This window comes from Dermacentor albipictus, chromosome 2 (genome assembly GCF_038994185.2).
Source record: "Dermacentor albipictus isolate Rhodes 1998 colony chromosome 2, USDA_Dalb.pri_finalv2, whole genome shotgun sequence".
Classification (NCBI taxonomy): Eukaryota; Metazoa; Arthropoda; class Arachnida; order Ixodida; family Ixodidae; genus Dermacentor; species Dermacentor albipictus.
In genome coordinates this window covers 204,781,165-204,800,820 of record NC_091822.1, presented here as the reverse complement: position 1 = coordinate 204,800,820, position 19,656 = coordinate 204,781,165, and the positions used below count along the sequence as shown (strand labels likewise).

At 47.8% G+C, this 19,656-nt stretch overlaps 2 long non-coding RNA genes across 2 annotated transcripts in view; one reads left to right on the top strand and one right to left on the bottom strand.

The window, feature by feature from the left end:
- The window catches only part of LOC135903445 (uncharacterized), a 42,267-nt gene that overhangs the window by 15,831 nt on the left and 6,780 nt on the right, over positions 1–19,656 (top strand). Inside the window, exon 2 of the long non-coding RNA XR_010564805.2 lies at positions 16,933–17,191. This is a non-coding gene — a long non-coding RNA (uncharacterized lncRNA). The remainder of the gene's footprint in view (positions 1–16,932; positions 17,192–19,656) is intronic.
- LOC135903444 (uncharacterized) lies at positions 8,234–12,114 on the bottom strand. The gene is made up of 3 exons (XR_010564804.2): positions 11,596–12,114; positions 9,910–9,984; positions 8,234–9,841 (listed from the first exon to the last, which is right to left on the bottom strand). It is a non-coding gene; the product is annotated as an uncharacterized lncRNA (long non-coding RNA).

Below are 19,656 nucleotides of genomic sequence, written 5' to 3'. Positions count from 1 at the left end.
TCGACAACAACTTACCGGAGCAAGTATCCTCAGCAGGATGAGGTCTGCTGTAGCTAAAGTATGAAACAATATAGCGCATCGCAACAGAATGCCAAAATATTTCCCCAGCGAGACCAGTAGGGAACGCCCATCTTTCAGACACGCCGGCATTCAAAGCGGTTGGAAGCACTAACCGGTCAGCATGCGAGATAAGCGAGATGCGTTTAGAGTGGAAGAAAGCTGAGAAAACATCGATGCGACCGGAGTCGTTAGGGCCGTATAAGTAACTGTATAATATATAAATAAAAGTTTTGACGAAGAAGAAGATATAAGCAAAATGCTAGGCTGTGATGTAGTAAAACCTAACTAGCTGAAGCAGGTGAGCATTCGTGGCCGCCCCACTTCAAAGGGGACGCCAGCGGAAATGATCACTTACAAGCGATCGTGCCGAAAGGGTGGCTCGCCTTCCCCCCGGTGAAATTGCGCGAGCAGGCGCTGCCGCTAATGAATGCCGCCGCTGATCGCGCATCAGACGCAGCCTCGCAGGCGCATCTCATTAGGCCGGCGACACTGGCCCCCGCGGTCGCGATGGGCGGACGAGAGGATCGAGGGCGCGCGCCAAGCTCCGGGTTTGTGACGCCGGTCAACCGCGGAAGGCTACGCCGATAGGCGATGAGAAAAATCGCCTTCACTTCTTTACCGATTATTATCGTGTTTGCCACTTGGAGAACGGACTACCAAAACTCGCCACATTGTTGGCAATGTCCTTTAAAGAAGGAATCTTTTTGCAACTTGCCTTATTTAGGTTTCAAGAGAGCCAAGGACACGGACAAAGGTGAAGACAGGTACACTCGTTACGACACGTGTTGTTTTATACGCGCCTTTACCTTTGTGCCTGTCTTCAATGTTGTTCCCACCTGAATACGAATAACCAACTAGCCGATGCTTTAACGTTAATGCTTACTTGCCATATGCAGCGTACCGCACTTAAGAAAAAGTTAACATCGCCGTGTGCCAAGCTGCCGAAAGAGAGGACGACGTTTCTGTTCTTGTTTCTTAAATGATAAGCAGTACGGAAATAAGCCACCTATGGGCCAGGTAGTCCAATTATCAGAAGTGACCTCCAGCCACTAAGGAATCTATGGAATAAGCGAAACAAACGAAAGAGAAATAAGGAAGGGAAAATAGCGTGCAATAGACTATCACTTAACTACGGCGTATACTGATAAACAATGTAGAGCGAGCTGTACTGACGATATGCGAGCGTCTAATCACCGTTAATCGATACAAAAAAGTCCCTAGGGCTCCTTGTCAGATAGGCCGCAAGCATCCTTTCTGGTTGTTCATATATATATATATATATATATATATATATATATATATATATATACATTATACAGTCTTTCAGAAAAGACTGTATAAAGTCGCTATCTGAGACAAAACGACGAAGAGCTGTGACAGCGTGCTTTTGTTTATTTGAGCAGGTTCCCAGGATCTTCTTCACTCAAAATAGACGCTATGGATTTAAGAGCTTGCGCAACTGGGGCCTCTCGCTGACGCTCGCATCGCGGACACTCGATGAGCGGGTGTTCCACACGTGCACCCTACGTGGTGTCACAGTGAGGGCAACCAGCGTACGGTCTCGATCATATGCGGCCAGTAAGGTCCAGGCGCAGTCTACGTATGAGCGTAACAAAGGCGCCATCAATGCGTTGGTTGATGGGAAGAGCAAAAACGGGTCGATCCTGCATATAGCAGAGACGACTTCGACTGGTCATCAGACCACGTGACTTCTCGTATAAGCGGCGTCAATGAACGCATACTCTCTCACGAGTACGTTGAAAGTATCCGAGGGCAAAACAGCCTTCCATTTCGCCATTTTCATGAAAACGTCGGATATAGTTGCAAGAATTTGTAAAAGATGACCATGGTATATTGTAAACGCGCCAAGTATGTATTGCGCTTGCGATGCAGTTTCTGCTTTGTCTACTCCGTCCTCTCTCAGGCGTCTCGTTCACAAGGTTTTGGGGTTATCCACATCCTGGCCAAAAAAAAAGAAAATATTTCCATATCTGTCTTCCTATTGATGCCTTTAAGGTATTTACTGTTTCTTCGCGGCTTTCGCGTAAGACACCTACAAGAACCCAACAAACGGTTCACGAGTCCCAAATCATTCTTGAATAGAAACGGATGCAGCTTCACTGGCACACGTCTTTTTTATATCGCGCATGCTCCTTGCGCATACTTTCCGACAGTATAAGGAGCCTCTGTTCGAATAAACCCCGCTCCCTCTCGCACGCACGGGTCCGGGCGCTTCCGAAACAATATCGCAGCGCCGAAACGGAGTTGAACATCCATATTTAAAAAGAAGCAGCAAACAAGGGGCTGTCCTTCCTCGCTTTTTCCCCCACTGGTGCGCACCTTCGAGCGACTATTCATTTCCTCTTCCGATCTCTGCATTTGTCGAGCTTTCTTTCATACGCCTTTTTTTTATTTTACTTCTGTTCGTGGCGGTACACGCGTGAGCAGGGGGCTGCATTTTCAGGCCGGCAGTTCCTTCTGAACAGCAAAGATACTTTTTTAGGCCCCAAGCATCATCACGGTGATCGTTGTCACCGTCTGCATGCACAGCTCTGCATTTTCATGCCTTTGCTTCCGTTTTAATTTCTCGTTTAGCGCAAGCTTTAGTCGGTGCTCCCAGTGTCTCTTACATGTTAGCTCTTCCCAAATTTAGGCTGATTCGCCACGCTTTTCGTTATTCCAGTTATGACAGCCCACGAGTGCTCCAACTTGTCACTTTTCAATGATATCGTGAGAAGTTCCTAATAAGGCCTTAAGCTGAATTCCTCAGAAACACTTCCGAGAGCTCATTCAAGGCACTTGCGAGTCGCGTCCGCAAAAGCAAGACAGGACACAAAGCAATGACGATAAGGACGATAATAAACGAGCCCCACATGATCGCTGACGACGTCGCGATCGAGGCCTTTGCAAGACACTTGCATCCGCTTGCCAGTATTTTTTTAGATACCCCCAGCAGCTCCAACCTCGCTCCTTACGGCCTTTCTGGACTTTCATTTTTTACCTTACTACCCATCGATGACGCACGCCGGAGCGCAATGGCGTTAATCTTTCTCCCTACATTAATCACCGGAGCGTATCGCGGCTCGGAAAGTAGGCGCCGGGCAAGAGTTGAGCGTTTTTCTCCCAATGTGTTCAACATCGCGTAGCACGCAGCTCCAGGAACAAAAAAGACAGCCGACTTCCTTCCACTCTCGGTACACGGACTCTGTTGTGCGTGTTCTGTACCTTCGGAACTTTAGTTATTTTACACTCCGGGTGGCGTTATTAAACTAAACATAAAAATGTGCGTTCTAGCACGCGAGCCTGCGCGCACATGTTACGCATTCTCAAGGACGGACAGGCATCATTCGGGCGTTGATTCGTCGATCGTTTCTTGCACAACGAAAAGCTAGACAGGAGCAGTCAGGAGACACCGAGGTGCAGAGACTCGGCATAATTTTCCACCGCTGTTGTTCCTTAAGCATCGTATGAGCTAACTTTTTCTCTCTTTGCATTCATCCCTGATTAAAATGCGGCAAGAAAAACGTAAATCAGGTTTATTCGTCCCACAGGAATTGAGGCCTCAGCCCGGGCCTCTTGGCACAAGCCTCTTGCCTCGTGGCCCAGCAAGTTTTTGACGTGTAGGAATGTAACTCGTGGCGTCGTTTCAAGGCTTCGTAGACCTAGCTAGGTCGTAGACCTAGTACGAGCATGCGCTGGTTCGTGTGCTTTATCATGCTCAACTAGAGTAGATAGTGTAAACCACACAGCGAACACGCACGCACCTCGACCGACAGAGGCGTTGATTAACGGCATGACCAATGTGTGCGGGCCGCGTCGGAGGGATCGATGAAGCCCGCTGTTCTACTTTGCCCTGCGTCTCAGGATACCTTCAAGCGCTCGTTGGTTCTTCCGCCCTGTTGTCGGCGGCCGGGCTTTCTCCGTTCATGGAGAGACACTGGTCTGAGCGCAGCTGAGAGTAGATGCTCTTGTCTGTTGTTGTGTCGGCCATCTTGCCACCGAGCAGTGCGGACGTGTTTCGCATGGGCTGCCGACTTTCGACCGATTTTTGGCAACTTTACGGACTACGACGACCCGGGAACATCACACCGAGGTCAGTGAAGGTGCTGTGCATCTAACCGCTACGTTTTTGGAGACAAGACCTGCTCATAGCCAGATTTCGGGCACTTCTCCCCCGAGCCGCACGTAGTCGTGCTGGGCCTACTTTAGGCCTAACGCGACTAGGGCCTCTCCCTGCCGCCGCCGGCGCCGAGCCCGAATGGGGTGTACTGTGGATGGGGAGGATATCTCCCCGGAAGAATACAACAACGAAAAACTCTGGACCTCTGCCATCAAGGCCCACGACCGCGTCCACCCTAGGAAGAAGAATGCGACGCCGCTTGCGTCATCCATCACGACCGACGACGGTAACGGCAAGGCCGCCGAGAAAGAGAAATCGGCCGCTGGCCGACCAACAATCAGAAGAAGGAGACCGCTTCCTCGCCTCCCGGCCACGGATAATAAAGTGGTTTTCAGACCGAAAGGAGGCCTCGATCTCCGTTTCCACACCGCCACTACCCTCCTGCAAACGGTATGCCAGGGGTCCGACACGGACATCGCTACAGCTCGAAAGCAAGACCAGGTGCGTGTCAACCCAACCAATAATTCTTTCACCGTGAGCTCTCCATCGGCGGAGAGAGTCAAGAAATATGTCAGTCTACAAAACCTCAGAATCATCGACCAGATATACCCTGTCAATGCTTACATTGCGGCCCCGGACGAAGCCATCAAGGGAATCGCCTACAACGTGCTCGAAGACCAAACCCACGAGGAAATCCTCGAAGACATCCAGGACCTCAACAAAGGGTGCCAAATTGCAGACGCAAGAAGGCTAGGCAAGACCTCATAGGCACTAATAACCTTTACTGGAACCCAAAAGGTACCCAGCCAACTCCGTTTGTTCGGAGGACTATACTCGTGCTACCCCTTCCGTGCCAAAACGGAAGCCTGCTTTAACTGCCGACGGGCCGGACACAGAGCCGACGTCTGCCCGAGGGAAAGGACCAACCTATGCAACCACTGCGGGACGCAACACCCCGCCAAAGAGAAACCGGACTGCACCCCAAAATGTATCCTGTGCAACGGAGATCATTTCACGGGCACCAGAAGCTGCAAGGCCCGCTTCGAGAGACCCCACTACAGGGGCAGAAAACCCACCGAAAGCCAATGGCAACGCGGACAACAAGACAGCGGAAGACACCATTCCAGGAGCCGGGAAAGGTCCAACTCCAGCCAAAGAAGGTGGAGAAGCCGCTCCATCTCCTTCCCTCCCCTCCCGAAAGCCGACAGTCAAGAACGCCCAAAACAGGTGAGCTGGAAACCGCAGACCTCTTTAGAGAGAGATAGCAACGCAGAGCTCAGGGCTATGATTGAAATACAAAATGAAACAATCAAAGAGCCTAAGGAAATCATTGTAAACCTACAGGGTAGAAACTCCCCCCAGAAGGAAACACCAAGCTCAAAACAACGCACCCCTTCGACGATACCCAACGGCTCAGTACCCCGCTCCGCGGCATCCTCGCGTGCCTCGTCACCACAAAGAAGCCCCCCGGCTAAAAAGAGAACGATCGAAACGGTCAAAGACGTGGAAAGCCCCACCATAAACGATGTAATTCACCTAATCCAAGGCATGAACACCCCACTTGATCGCATGGAGGAGAAGATGGCAGCAACCGAAGAGAGAATCAGGGCAGACATGAAGGAACAAATTGGTGCATTAGCTACGCAGCTAAACGGGCGCATGGACGCCCTCGAGACCAGACTAAGCCAAACAGAGGCCACCGTAGCCACGATACAAACTCAACTCGCAGATCATGCTGAGCAACTTGCAGCGATCTAACTATCCAAATCCGGTCTCATCAACACTCAGGTACAAAGATCAAACCAATATGGAGGGAAACCTTAAGGAAATCAAAATATGGCAGTGGAACTGCAGGGGCTTCCGCCCAAAGCGGGAGAACCTACAACTCCACATCCAAAACTTAGACAAGCCGGAAATACCGGACATCACAGCACTGCAAGAAACACTAACTAAAGCCAAACTCAGAAACTATAAAACGTACGAGAAAACGGGAGCGTAGAACCCGCGTGCGGCCGTCTTGGTCCACAGAAACCTGACCGCTGTCGAACACGAAATTGACACGAACACGATTGACACGGATAGCCTCCTCGTGGAAATAATTCCACAGAAAAGAGGACAAGCGAGCTTATTTATTCTCAACATATATAGCGCCCCCAGATCGAACCACCCCCCGATATTAGAGGCAGTTAACAAAACACTCAAGCTCTGTGGACACAAGCCGCTATTATTAGTAGGCGACTGTAACACCAGGAACACGGCCTGGGGCTACAAAATAAACAACAAGAAGGGCACCGCCATATGGAATTACATACAAGATGAAGGCCTAACATTACTGAATGATCCGCTACAACCCACGCGAATAGGAAACAGTGTGCAGATGAACACTAGCCCCGACCTCACGCTCAGTAAGAACGTGCGAAAAGGGAAATGGAGGAACACCGCCTGTAGCCTAGGCAGCGATCATTATATAATCGAAACCACCATCCCGGCCACATCGCTAAAGAAGAAAGGGCGGAAAGAGATCGCGATCACCGACTGGGACAAATTTAGACTCATCAGAGCACGAGACGAACCCACCACCATAGATGACCTCGACAAATGGGTTGAATAGCTAGGCAAGGACGTCAAAACCGCGACCAAAAGCATACCAGTCACAGCAGAAACAGACGCAATAGACAACAGACTACTATACGTGTGGCAAGCACACGAAAGCCTTCAAAAGAGATGGCTCAAACAAAAACACAACAGAAGACTCAAGCTCAAAATTACTCGCCTAGTTAAAGAAATAGAACACCACGCACAAGAGCTGGTCAAACCACAATGGGGTCAAACATGCGACCAGATGAATGGAAAACTGGGCCTAAAAGACACGTGGCACCTACTGAGGTACCTCCCAGACCTTGAAAATTGTAAGACGGCACGTAACAAGAACATCAGCCGCATTATACACGAACACCCCCTTCAAGACGACGAACTCCTCGACGAACTCAGGAGCAAATATGTAGATACCTCCGACAAGGAAACGTTTCCTGAATACAAAGGACCTCCGAATCCAGGAATGGACGAGGAAATAACGACGGCGGAGGTGAGGGCGGCGCTACACGAACTCCGCACATCCTCTGCCCCGGGAGCGGACGGAATCACAAACCGAACCTTGAGAAACCTGGATGAGGGATCAATCAAAGCTATAACAAAACTCTTCAACCAATGCTGGGAAAAGGGCAAGCTGCCGGCAGCGTGGAAACACGCAAAGATAACCTTCATACCGAAACCAGGGAAGAGCCTACAAATACAAAATTTGAGACCTATCTCCCTCACGTCATGCCTGGGCAAATTGCTAGAACACGTGATTCTAGATCGCCTGCAAGAACACATGGACAAGCACGAACTCTTCCCCAGCACAATGTTGAGCTTTAGATAACATCTCTCCACACAAGACCTCATGCTTAGACTATCAGAGGAGGTCATTAACCCTATTCACAGCAAACGAACCAAAGCAATCCTAGCTCTGGATTTAACCAAAGCATTCGACAAAATCAAGCACGAGGCTATCATGGAAGCCCTTTCAAATCTAGGAGTAGGCGAGCGAGCCCACACGTACGTCAAAGCCTTCCTATCCGCTAGAACGGTGGAAATACGCTTCGGGTCACTCAGATCCGACCCTTTCACACTGGGAAGCAGAGGAACGCCGCAAGGATCGGTACTCTCACCCCTCCTTTTCAATGTCGCGCTCATATCCATGGCACAGCTGCTCGAAGGAATACCAAACCTATCGCATTCCCTATTAGCCCCGAGAACGAACGCGAGCGGCGCTGCGAGCGCCGCTCGCGTGACGTCAGGGCCATAGAGTTACTATACTGACTCTAGAGGACAAGCTACCCATAGGGCCCATGCATTAAAATCGGGAACCTCAAGAGCGCCGCCATGTTGCTACGCGCCGAGGTTGCCAGCTCCTGAGACGCTTGCTAAACTTGGTGACAGTAGTCAGTTTTAATCCGGCAACAGTAGCAGCGTAGCAGCATGGCGTCTCGCTTGTAGTGTTGTGATGTGTGCGTGCAGCCGTGTGTTTGGGCTTTATAAGTTGGTTCTTTATTCTATGTTGCGGGACGGTGTGGGTTCGGTCCATGTTGGCCGTACAGGTGGCAGTTATGCAACCGAGGGATGATCCTGTTCACGTTTCCGGCGGTATGCGGTTTTCAGCGGTCACGCGCCTGTTGCAGGAGTGTCACTCGACGAGGTTACCTTGAAGCTGTGGTCAGATTCCTCGTTGGCGTTCCGTAATTCTGTTCGCACGGACGCGGTATGCTACAAAATCCGCCTACGCGATCTATCGTCGCGACGATAGATCGCGTTTTTTTATTATTATAAGTACTGATCCAGCTGTAAGGCGCATGTAACCGACAAACGGAAGTCTCAGGAGAGCACCTGAGATTATAATAAAGCAGGCGGCGCAGGAACTCCAGGGCACCCAAGAGAGAAGTGGGGGGATCAAAGCTCGAAGCAGAACGGTACGTAGGTTGGGGCCGCCGAGTCAGGTGTGTGCCAGGGAGTGTTCGCCCGGACAGCTCCCCTGGCACGCGCAGCAGTGCCTCGCAAGGTCGAGATACTTTAAAGGCACCTGCGCCCATGATCTTTCTTTTGCCTCGGTGCAGTGAACACGATTAACGAGAATAATATGGAGGGCATCCGGTGCAGTCGCGAATGCGTCATGGCATGTAGCTCGCGTCGCCTGGCGTGTGTAGTAGTATCAGAGTTGGTTCTATGAACTTTATGCATAATACGCTTTGTTACGGTACCTTAACGGAATGGGTCTAGAGGACGGTGTTGGTACATTTTTTCGTACCGCCCTAATCCTATACCCCCCACTACAAACACACACACACATATCCCCCCTTTTTTTATGTATACATACAATTCCTTGCCATGACGGATCATAGCCTCCTTTATTTTTGAGAAATAGAGGAGGCTATGGACGGATTGACCAGTTCAAGTTGTCAACTTGTCAGTAACTGTCATAGGAATCACTGTAATAAACACAATTCCACAATCGGATTGCTTACTTTCATTTTTTGTTGTGACACTGAGGACTACATAGAACTTTATTTTGCATATGTGAGAGAAGTATGTGGATATCATGAGCTTTAGCCAATGTGCGATACACAGACAAAGCAGCTGCTACAACATGAACTGCATTGAGGGCCACACAACACATACGTAAGTAAAGGTGCAAAATATAGGGGGAAGCTTCAAAATATGCTCTGTAGCACTGCAAAGTATAACATATATTGTATGTGTACAATAAATGTTAAAAAAAACAATGCATCATTGTCCCATTTGCCTTCAAGTTTATTATGAGCATATGTACAACAGGAATCTACTGACACACCCGCAGTCAAGGTGGCTGTTCGAGGTGTGCTGGCTGCCTCGGTGTAAGTAAAAAAAATTGGGTGAATGTCGACACCAGTGCCACTGCTTCTTGCCTCTGACCTGTATGTGCCTCCGCGACATCTTTGTGCACAAGTGTGCTAGCGTGGCGAGGCATAGGAGTCATCCGAGAGAAAGAGTATTGTCACATTGCCTGTCGCTTTCCCTCAAATGTTTCCTTGGTGACTAGGGTGACACATCCGCAGTCAAGGTGGCTGTTCGGGGTGTGCTGGCTGCCTAAACGAAAGAAGAATAAAGAAATTAGATGAATGTCGAAACCAGTGCTATTGCTTCTTGCCTCTTACCTGCATTTGCCTCCACGGCCTCTTGGCTCGCGGAGTCTGTATGAGGGAGCTGCTGTGGCTAGGCGTAGGCATTGTCTAAGCAAAAAGAAAAGACCATTCGAATGGGGAATTATGGAAATAAATGCAGTTATGTCTGCTTCTTGCACTCCTCTTGCCTAAAAGTTTTCAAACATAGTGTCCAGTACACACCAGCACTTTGACTGCTTTTTGCTTTTTACCTGCAGGTGTTGCTGCGAGATCCTTAGTATGGCTGCGTGCAGCATTGTAACACTTAGTGGAGGCATTTGAAGTGGTAGCCAAAAATATAATGAACCATCCTTGTCTGCATGAATGCTTTCAATTTCTAAATGCAGTGGCAACTATCACTATTAGTGCAAGGCCCCCCACATCTATGCGGCAAGTGCCATAGCTCGAAACTGAATTTTTCCTTTAGTGTTTCACAAGGCATCTGATATGTCCACATTAGATGTAATGTGTTTGTTTTTATTTATCCCAGTGTGGAGAGAGCATCATTAAATTGTTTTTTATTTTTGCGTGTCTTGTTTTTTGGTCTATTTCTGAATTTATCAAGCAGCAGCCTCATGATGCTAAAGTGACTTATGTAATGGCAATCAGCTTTTGTTTTGCAGAAAAACAACGCATTTCCTGACCCATAGTTTGACATCCCCTCTCTCGCATAATTTTGCAGAGTATTCTACCTATATTGACTTGCTTGACCTCCACTGAACAGTCTTGCATTTTCAAATACGACTCTTTCCTTAAAATTATTCGACACTTCTCATAATTTCTGTACCTTGGGCTTCTGATACTCTGCATTCGCCATTTTTGCTTGTTTCTGACTAGAGATGTCTTCTTTAATTTAGAGCTTAAATTTTACCTTTGGAACACACGGGAGGGCTTGCCAAATTGCATATCTGCATAAAATTTGGGAAACATGTTTCATTAAACATTTGCAAAATCCAATTGAAGATTGATGAATGCAGCTTGCAGTGTGATATGACTGAATGAGCCATAAAAGTAACTCATCTCACTTGGTAAATTAAAGCACATATTAGTGTGATGTACAAGATACGTTACACTAACGTGGTGGGTTCTCTTGCTTATACAGCAAAATAATCGGTGCGCGATAAAAAATTAATTTTGCATACCCCTTGTACACACTGATTTAAGGATAATGAGCTGGAGCTGTCCGCATGATCTACTTATTTTACCTGCGAGTATGATCAACAAAAATGTGTCCCAGCTGCTTAGTGGTATTTGAGATTATGTCAGTATTGCATATGTGCCTGTTGTCTATAATAATTTAATTTTGAAAATGCTCGCAGGGATCTGATGTGCATACCTGCAGTTTATGGATACATGTAAAAGACTCAGCATCAAGTGCAAGTGAACGGTCCCACAGGCCCGGAGTCGATCATGCAAATAGATTCGCTGCACAAATTTGTGACCAGAAAAGATATTCCACATGAAATGGCATGCAAGGAAGTGTTGAAAATATTGCACAGTTAACAAAATGCCTACGCTATTAATATGTGGGTTGATGCACTCGTTATGCAAAACGGAGGTGAGGCGTGCAGACAAGACACAAGAGTAGAGTATTTAGTAAACAACACGAGCGCCGCCCACTTCTCTACTCTTGTGTCCTGTCTGCACGCTTCACATTTGTTTTGCATAATGAATCCTTACCAACTAGCTCAGCTTTCTGTCGTTCTAAGTTTCGATGCAAGAGCTCGATTTCGTCCGCATTAGGCACTCGCCTCTTGATTACTTCGTGGCACAGAAATACTCGGCATCAGGCTGTTTTTCTGCTGTGGCCTTTGTAGAAGCATGACTGTTCAAAGTGCGACAATTAAACAGATTCTTTGAGTTGCTTGTGGCTTCGCCAGTACAATTGCGGTGCGCTGGTCCGCCTGCAGCAATTTCCTACTGAAGGGAAACCTGCAAATAAAAAAACCGCTCCGCATGTAGAAAAGTGACGCTTCTCAAACGATTTTGATGCACCACAAGAGCTGCCTACTCGCGTGATATTCTCAACAAGGAGATACATTCGTTTACTTACATGTGAAGGTATATGCCAGAGCACTTCGGGGCTTCGGTGGCACATAAGGCACGAGTGTGCCATCCGATGTCGACGCGCGATCGCAGATCGCATGTCAAACCTAAACGAAACTACTACGCATCCAAAAAACAGATTCGAAACCGAAATTCGCGTCATCATTTATTGCATGAATGCGTACATCGTGATTCACATAAGTCACGGACTTAGCGATCACTTTCTATAAACTTAATATTAACCCACCACCTTCATAAAGCCATCAAATATGCGTTTTAAATGACAAAGCATAAGGTGACCTGTACTTGTTTTCAGCTCTTTCAATAGTAATTGCGCTGGCCACATTGACCAGTAGCAACAGGGCGGCGCCCTAGAGGTTCCCACTTTTCCGGCCCAGCTTTTCCTCTAGAGTTGTTCTACTAACTCTATGGTCAGGGCAATGACTCGCGCCTGTCGTCTGCTACAGATCGGGCGTTGTCCGGGCGCTTTCTGAGGTGTTTTCGTTTGTTCGCCCTCGTTCTCTCTGCTTGTATACTTATGGTGGTCGTCTCAAATATATTTTTATGACGTCTTCCTTTGCGAACATTTATTCAAAGAGCTAATTTCTTAGACAACAATGCAGCTCTCGAAGGCAACGCTACAGTGCCAGCCGAAGCGACGCAGACCAGCCCATTGCGTGTTTTTCATACGCGGATAGACAATCGCAAAAGCATAGCCTATAGGAATCCAGTTATGATACCATACCTGCCGCGGTGCAACAAGTATGTCACAAAGCTGGCTATATATGACTTCTACAGCAGTTACGTTGATTTTATTCCGCTGAAACAGATTTGCTCACGACGAGTAGTTCATGGTATAATATCAAATTTTTGCGTTTCCTCACAGAAACGCTCGGCAGTAGCACGGTGACTTAACCAATACTGGAGCTTAGATTCTACACGCCTCACTTGCTTCTTTAACTGCTTGTCAACATTAGGCGGTTCTTCACGTGTTTATTTTTTTTTAAGCGGCGGAAATGTGAAGTAAAGTTAATGAAGGCTTACAGCTATTTACAGAGTACAAATAGGAATGTACCAATATATATGCCCTTTTCCGTGCTACACGTTCAACTCACCTCTTTAGAGCGCGTTTGTTAATGATTAATAATGCATGTTATGTTCCTCTTTTTTTGTCTATGTTACCAAGTGTATATCATTTATTTATTTCAATGCCACAGTGTGTTTTGCATTGTTATCGTGGAAATATTTCACTGCGCTTTCATATATTGTATAACTGCAATGTTTTATGGCCACTACATAAATGAAATTTATATGGCGCTTGATGTGTTACCCCATGCAGCCATATTGTATCTAAGAGGTGAGATTACCTCAAGCCGCGTCTGTGAGGCTTTTTTCCCTCATCCACCTCCATTTACCACTCCTCTGTACATGTGTGTGTGTAAATGGAAATTAATAAATCAAATCAAATCAAACTCACTTGAGAAATTTACTGGTGCTTGTTGCTTGAGGAATATACATGACGAATCTGTTTGGCAAACTGACACAGGCTGCTCGGCCCAATTTTTTTAGTGAAGTATGCCTGCTGGACCGCATAGCTGCAGCCAGAAAGCAGTCGAAGCGTCAATGACTAGTAGTATGGGACATATTGAAGATATCGAAATTCCTCCTGTGGAGGGTCAGAAATCAAGTGAAAGTATATGCAAGGCTTGTGGTGCTTTCTTTATGAATGTTTACGATTGGATTGGAGCAAACTTAAATTAGCCTGCAAGGTTCTCTTTTATGTACGGACGATGCGAATAATTATCCGTTTGTATAATTAAATAAGGCTGGATCGAGACATGGTGAGACAAATGGTGCTTGAATTTTCCTTTTGTAGGCAATCTAAGCTGCGTAGTAGTAGCTCGAGAATACTTTAGCCATTCCAGTTGGCGCTGTAAAAAAATGCTTTATGGTTTTAATTCGAGGTTGAAGTGAACTGATGGGTTTCGCGAACATAGCGTGCCTCGCCATACGGACAGTCGATTGCTACAGTTACGTGATCAGGGGTGTGCCATATTGTCGATAAAGGCTACTGAGGGCCACTATGATACATTTCATCACTTTCAATTGAGTGGCTGTCGATCTAAACAACGAAACTTTTCTCTCAGGTGATTGCTACTATGGTGTTTGTGAATTAACTATGTAAATACTCTACATGACACGCCGTTGTGTTAGCAGCCATGAGCAATTCGTTTTTTGGAGGCCTGTTTCAGAGGGGGATGAAAGTAGCAGCAAACATTTTCATAAGAAATGCGCGCCTAACTATTTTTTACGCATTAATTAATGGCCATATTTGAATAGAACAACACACCAGAGTAATAGGAATCATGATGACAGCTTCGCTGGGCAGTGTCTTTCTAACATCGGATAACATGTTGACGCCAATTACCAAATTTTTCTTCCACGTAAAATGCAATACCTCTCATAGCTAAATACTAAAGGAATGTTAAGTGTTTAGCGAAGCATCATACACAACTTCGCGCGTTGAATTTGCAGATATTGTTTTTTTAGTCAAAATTTACCTATAGACACGGCGCATATATGCATTGCAAAAACTTGTAGACCCCTTTAACGCTACTTAGCTTGCGATATCCAAGTCGCAAAGTCTCTCGACTCACACGCTTTTGAAGACGAAACTGAGGTTAAGGTATTGCAGCTGAAAGAAGCCGACTTATTCTTCAATACGTACGGCTCGAGCCACCTATACCCCAAGCATACACGAAGGGAACGAGCGCGCGCGGCAGCCGAGCGAGCCGGAGCGAGCGGCGTCCTGGCCGTGACGTCACTTGCGAGAGGGCGCCATTCCTCTTTCTCGGGGCTAATACGCAGACGACATTACACTCTGGGTAACCAAAGGGAACGAGGGAGAGATCGAGCACCTACTGCAAACTGGAGCAGACGTAGTCTCGGAACACGCCAGAAAGATAGGATTATCGTGCTCCCCGCAAAAATCTGAACTTCTCGTCATGAGATACAATCCGCGAGGCCATACAAAAACCTCAGTCCCTATAGAAGTATACGTGGACGGCACCCTAGATCCCGAGGTCCAAACGATCCGGATACTAGGTATGCACCTACAAAGCAACGGCAAAAACACAGTGACTATCAACAAACTTACGGCATGCGTGAACGAAACCAACCGTTTGATCCGACGCATCGCCAACAAACACTTTGGGATGAAGGGAGTGGATCTTAGGCGTCTAATCCAGGTTCAGTAAAGTGGAAAGTTGGGCTAGTTGGTGAGTGATCATCATACCTTGCTGGTGAAGCAGCGCACTGACACGGACACAGTGAAGACAAACAGAAAAAGACGACACCCGCTGCGGGTGTCGTCTTTTTCTGTTTGTCTTCACTGTGTCCGTGTCAGTGCGCTGCTTCACCAGCAAGGTATGATGGTCTAATCCAGGCTTTCGTGCTCAGCCGTTTCGTGTACTCCCTCCCATATCTCAACCTGTATAAAGCGGAGAAGGAAAAGGTAAACTGCCTCATAAGACAAACCTACAAGGCGGCGCTCCATCTGCCGAGATACACATCAACCGAGAGACTCCTGAAACTGGGCGTCCACAACACGCTGGACGAACTAGTTGAAGCACACAGAACAGCCCAATACGAAAGATTAACCAAGACACCTGCGGGAAGACACATCCTAAGGAAATTAAGAACCCGTACGAGAGCACTCAAACAAACGTCGGGCCCATACCCAGAGACATCTTCAATCGCCTCAGGGTTGACCCAATCCCAAAGAACATGCACCCGGAGTATCACAGCAAACGGAGACAGGCCCGGGCCAAAGCACTCCAGAAACACTATGCAAACCACGAGGAAGCGGTCTACGTAGACGTAGCCGAACTCGGAGAACGCGACGCTTTCTCCGCAGGGGTAGTAGGAACCGACCTCAAACCAATCACCGCGGTCACCATTTTTGGAAGGCACGCGGAAGAAGCGGAAGAAGCCGCGATAGCAATAGTTATCACAAATACCGCAGCCAAAATAATTTTCTGCGACTCCAAGACGGTAGTGCGTAATTTTGCCAAAGGCAGAACACACGAACCGGCGCTACAAATTCTGAAGAAAGTACATTTCACGCCCCGCCAGATCAAAATCATGTGGATCCCTGCGCACTCGTCCCATCCCGGGAACGAAGCGGCTCACAATTTCGCCCGAGGACTCGTCAACCGGGCAGTGAGCCAACCGATCCTGCGAGGAGCAAAAGAGCGCATGATAACCTACCACGACATTACGCAATACTATAAAAACGAAAGACTCGAATACCCACCCCCTGACAATTCCTTAACCAAAAACCAGCAGGCGACGTGGAGGCAACTCCAAAAGCACACCTTCCCCAACCCGTACAAACTATCCATACTCTACCCAGGGACACACTCCCCTGAATGTACGCTATGCGAGGCTGACAAAGCCGATTTAGCACACATCTTGCACGGATTCCCTGAGCTCAAACCTAGAGCCGAATGGCAGCTATCCAACCGAGAGCAGTGGGAGGCTGCGGTGACCAGCTCGGAACCTGCGGTTCAAATGCAGGCCGTGACCTGGGCTTTAGAAGTCGCCGTAAGACACGGTCTGATGGCCACCTCACGAAGCCATCATGACTTCCCACATCTAATCTCATAAATCATTTTCTGTTGACGAATTAAAGTTTTTACCACCACACCACCACCGCTCATGGAACGCGGAGGCGACGCCGCAGCGGTATGGCGCAGTGGTTGTGGCGCTGCTCGGCTCCGGGCCGCGGGTGCGAACCCGGCCGTATCCCGAATGGGGCGGAAGTGCCGGAACGCTCGTGCACAGTGCATTGGGGGTGCGTTAAGGATCCCCTAGTGGTCAAAATTAACCCGGAGTGCAAAACTACAGCCTGTTCCATAACCCGATCGCAGTCGTGGCAAGTAAAACCCCAGAATTAAATTTTTTTTCCAGGCGTAGTGAGAAAGAGTGGGCTGCCGGGGGAGAGGGAAAAATGCAGGTGCCTCCGGACCTCACTGGTTGGTCGGAGAGGCGTAGACGCCACGGCAAACATCGATGAACCTTGCGGAACTGCGAAGCGGCGGTGAACCATGGCGTGCTGATGCGATGACTGCCACAGAACAGAAACTGGGGAGGCGACGCGAGGCACGGCGGCGTCAGCGGGACTGAGGAACGGGAAGAAACGGCTGTCGCAGCTAATTGGACGGATTCGGTAAGCTATTCACTTACCTCGAAAGATATTTTCGAAGCTTTCTGCATTGACTGTTTCACTACAGCCACGCAGTGCTGTAGCACATTGCCGTAAAACCGGGTAGGGGGGTCCCCACACGTAACAACGGAGTGGGCACTTATCGTTGGCTACGCACTATGTTCACCAATCGGCTCGCAGCAAAATCTAGCGCTGGCGTGCGCTTTTAAGAATACTAGAGAGATTGCGCACACGATTAACGAAGTGATCAGACTCGAACGAGTTCACAAACACAGGGCGCCGAGCTCCAGCGTGGTCCTTTCGTTATTCTTGCGCACAATCTCTGGTATGACTAACTAACTTATACAGCGCTTCCGAATTTCCTTCAAGAATGCTTATGACCGGCTATACCGCCACGGTGGCTTACCGGCTATGGTGTTTCACTGCTAAGCACGAGGTGGCGGGACCAAATCCCGGCCGCGGCTGCCACATTCCGATGAGGGCGAAATGAAAAAAAAAGAAACACACGGTTGTGTCGCGTGCATTGGGGGCCGGTGAAACACCCCCTAAGGTCAAAACTAATTTGGAGTCCCCCACTGTATACGGCGTGCCTCATAGTCAAATCACAGTTCAGGCACGTGAAACCCCAGAATTCAATTAAATTATGACAGGCTCTAAACCGTTCGCGATGCACAAGCATGCTTCCCATCCCTGTGCTTCGTGACTTCCAAACAGCTGCACGTACCTTGCGAAGTCACGCCCTCGAACGCCAGTGCCAATGCGCTCGAGGTCAAATAAATGCCCTTGAGTGTTGCAGCGTCAAGTTTCTGGGCGCCCACGGCGATAGTGACGTATACGGTCAGCAAGCAACGAACCCGCAATATGTCCTCGATCTCCCAAGCGAGATAGAGGACGATCCCATCGAGGCGTCAGCCCCATGATCGCGTCCGCCTTCATGGCGCGTCGCGACCCGGCTGTCCGTGCCGATCACGGCGTGTGGCTCGCGTAGATCGTTTCTCACTCCGAGACACCGAGTTCTTTGGTTCGTTCCGCTTGCTCAGGCGCACGTTTCGTCTTTGTGCGACTCAAGAGCATGCCGAGCGAATGAGTGGGTGGTGCGAACGGGAAGGCGAAGCTTAAGCCTCCTCCAATTTTTTTCTGCTCCTGAAAGACTGCAAAGGATTTGCAACAAAATAAATTCGGACAAGGAACAGACTACCGCCTGTACCACAAGGCACCGCACGCAATTTATGAATTGCATAGAGAATGTTGCTTAATACCCTTGTCGTGCGAACGTGGGCGTATCGGAAAGACAGGCCGTTGTATTATTCAGAGGCTAACGGAGCATCGTTATAACGCCAGAATAGTTATTTCTAGACATCCAGGCATGAACCGCCGGGAGTGCGGCTGCCTTCCGGTCTGGGACAAAGTACTGGTATTTTTTAATCGGGCCCAATGCAGAATAACAAAGGAAATTCTTAGGCTTATGGAATTGAAAGAAATGAAAGGAAGATGTGTCGTATCCGAAAAATAAGTGATGCGGCTTCTCGAGATCTCAAGATAGCCGCGCAAAAGTGCAGTGCCATGAAAAAGAGGAAGCAAGTTGCGATTAAGTTGTTTTCACACGTATCGGTTAGTTGGTGTGTGCCTTTCAATGGTGGCATTCTTGATCTTGTTTTGGATCACATTACTTCATATCACATTACTTTGGAACACATTATTTTTCACTTGTGCAATTAACCCACCAACCAACTCGTATCAATAACATTTTGTATCTTGTTCTATCACCCGAGAGGGTCAACACTATCACTTTTGCGGATGGGTTCAGTGACCACCGGTTATTACAATTCACAGTTAATACACCTTAATGTTAACGTCACCTGAAAACTGAACAAGTTTTTGATAACAAAAGAGCAAACGTCAGCGCTATTAACAGTGGTTTGGAAAGCTTCCCGTCGTCATTCTTGGCAACTTTTTCTGAGCGGACAGTGAACGACAATTGGTGCCTGTACAACCAAAAATTAATGGAATTAGCACATGCGGATATACCAAAGGTTTTATTTCGCGTTAACTCATCGAAACCATGGTTTAGTAAAGCTCTTCGTAGTCTGAAAAATAAAAAGAAGCGTCTCTAAAGGCCTGCCAAACGTGTGGACACACCTGTATCTTGGAGCCAACATAAGTATTGTGATGTAGCCCTACTGCAATGCCCTGTGTCAAGCCAAGCAAAAGTATTTCTCTTGTGATCAGAAATCGCTGCTTCCAACAACCAAAAAAAGTTTTGGAAAACAATCTCTCCCGTTAAAGATTCCGACATTTCACAATTACTTAATAGTTCTGGCTTGCCGATTGCACGAAAGCTTTCAGCATGTATCTTTACAATTACTTCACGGCCGTATTTACAAAGGAAGACCATTCAAAAATACCAACACACATCGAATTCGATTATCCATATATGACCCCTATCAATATAACAATATTATAATGCT